At 37.2% G+C, this 2,160-nt stretch overlaps 1 long non-coding RNA gene across 1 annotated transcript in view; it reads right to left on the bottom strand.

Moving 5' to 3' along the window:
• The window catches only part of LOC103769619, a 2,727-nt gene continuing 567 nt past the window's right edge, over nt 1–2,160 (bottom strand). The window contains exons 2-3 of the long non-coding RNA XR_608139.1: nt 504–662; nt 1–36 (exon numbers count right to left, since the gene is read on the bottom strand). This is a non-coding gene — a long non-coding RNA (uncharacterized LOC103769619). The remainder of the gene's footprint in view (nt 37–503; nt 663–2,160) is intronic.

The raw sequence follows: 2,160 nt of genomic DNA, 5'->3' as shown, positions 1-2,160 counted from the left end.
AGCAGCGGGGGGCTGGGCGACAGCTCCTCCTGGTTCCTAGGAAACGAAGGCAGCCTTACGGGAGCGAAGCGATGAGGGCTCTTCCCCCAAAACAGCTCCTCCTAGTTTCACAGATCATGTTAAACACTTACGCAAAGTAGAAGCTCTCCTCACAGCTATCCCAGTGATGAGACCTTCTTTTAAATGCTATTTCCCAGAAGCATATTTCTTTTCAAATTTAGAAGCTAATGAACACAAATTTAAATTTCGATGTAATTCTTTTTCCCCACAAAGCTGTAGCATAACTCCACACCAATCAATACAAACTCCTTTTGAAGTTAACCAGACAGAAACTTGGCACCCGAATTCAGAACTTAGGCAAGAAATTCACAGAAAAGTTCAACATTTTACCAAGAGAATTTTTAAGTCAAGGTCTGTGAGATATCTTATTCTGAACACATAACTACATTTTATTGCATTTTCTTCAGTGATAAGCAGTATTAGACTCTGTTCACCCAACATACCTGTTAGTATTCGCTGAGTTTTCTTTGATGGGAAGAAAAAACTTTGAAGAAGTCACCTTCTTAAACTGAGCTTGTTCATAAGGGTAGAGCAAAATTAATGGAAGTGTGAAGTCAAACGTTATTCTCAGCCCATCCACCATCTCTTTACACAGCTCAACACTAGAGAAGGAAAAAAAAAAAAAAAAAAAGGATTAGTAACTTCAAAATTGTAAGTAAAAATTTTTCAGTGCAGCTGTAGGAAATTCCCTCTTAATACAGATCGTTAACATCTTAACTATGATATGCTGACTTCATTACTAAGTAATGATGAGTGATTAAAAGCATACTTGAAGATACAGTTATTGTTGCTGGTAACTCCAGACAAATACAAATTGTAGAAGTCTGCTTAATATGGTCAAATAAAATCATACAAGTGTTCTGTTGTATTAATATTTACTGGATTAATAAAAATCAACTTTCCAGTAAATAAAGTTAAGTTTTTCATATAGGCATTATTTTCTTTTTCCAGGTTTCATAGGCTCAATGAAGAGGCATGTGGTAGAGGAAGGTACATACTCAATAGATGGATCTCTGCGTAAAAGGCATTATGCAGAATATGACCTATAGCCACTAAAATAAGAGTTTTAGAAAATTAAAATGACAACTTCTCCAAGCATACAACTAAATGTGATAAACAGAAAGTCACATGGATACAGTTCAGGCTGTGCAGGAGTTACCCAGTGAACCAGCAAACACTTGCGGAAAAGATTCAGTGTTCAGCAGCACAGAGATGTGCTGTCACGCGCCAGACCAAGAATGTGGGATCCAGCCACCTCCAACAACTCCCACCTCTGAGAAGGTTTGGATTCATCCCTTCCCATCCCCGGTGCGTACACACGTATGGTAACAGCAATCCGACTCTGCCAGAATGGCTCATGTCAGAAACTCAATACCCCCTGTTTACCATTCCACACCACATGTTAAAACTACTTCCTTTTTTTCTTTCTTTGCACACTATATATCAATTGGGTCAGGGGACCACCATGTGCACTAATTTTGTCACATCTGACCTGCTGTGTTAGAGCAGTGAAGGCAATACACTAAGATTGCCAGCTGGATCCTACTTAATGGATCACTGGAATTATACACATTTCCCTTATTAAAGTACCTTCTTTATATTTTTAAGTGACTTCCTCAATATCTTTAAAAATCATAATGTTCATATAACCTTCTGTTCATATTTCTGATGTCACACCTCACTTCTTCTGTGGGAGATTATATTACAAAGAAGGAAAGTATCATTAAGTTGTCAAATTAATGAACAATATCAGTATAAACCAAGACACTCGCATAAGACTAAAATATTGTAAAGAGCAGCAAAATTATGGACCATTACAATAGAAGCTGGTAACAAAGGTCAAGATTTTTTTTTTATAAAACACAAGATTTCATCCGAGTGTAGACTTTGACAAAGACGCAGTCTCATCTATTACTGAGAATATTTAGCATAAGAGAAAAAACCAAAACTAAACAAAAAACCCCACGCCGCAAACACACAGGGTTAACACTGCATTTGTAGAATGGTAGCAGAATATGCACGACAGCTAAGAAAACAGCAGTCTAAGCACAATCAATTTTAATAAACAGGATTGGTGTTACTACACACATTGTTTCCCTA

Source organism: Merops nubicus, unplaced genomic scaffold (assembly GCF_000691845.1).
Source record: "Merops nubicus isolate BGI_N331 unplaced genomic scaffold, ASM69184v1 scaffold52063, whole genome shotgun sequence".
NCBI classification, from domain to species: Eukaryota; Metazoa; Chordata; class Aves; order Coraciiformes; family Meropidae; genus Merops; species Merops nubicus.
This window is presented reverse-complemented; position numbering and strand designations above follow the sequence as displayed.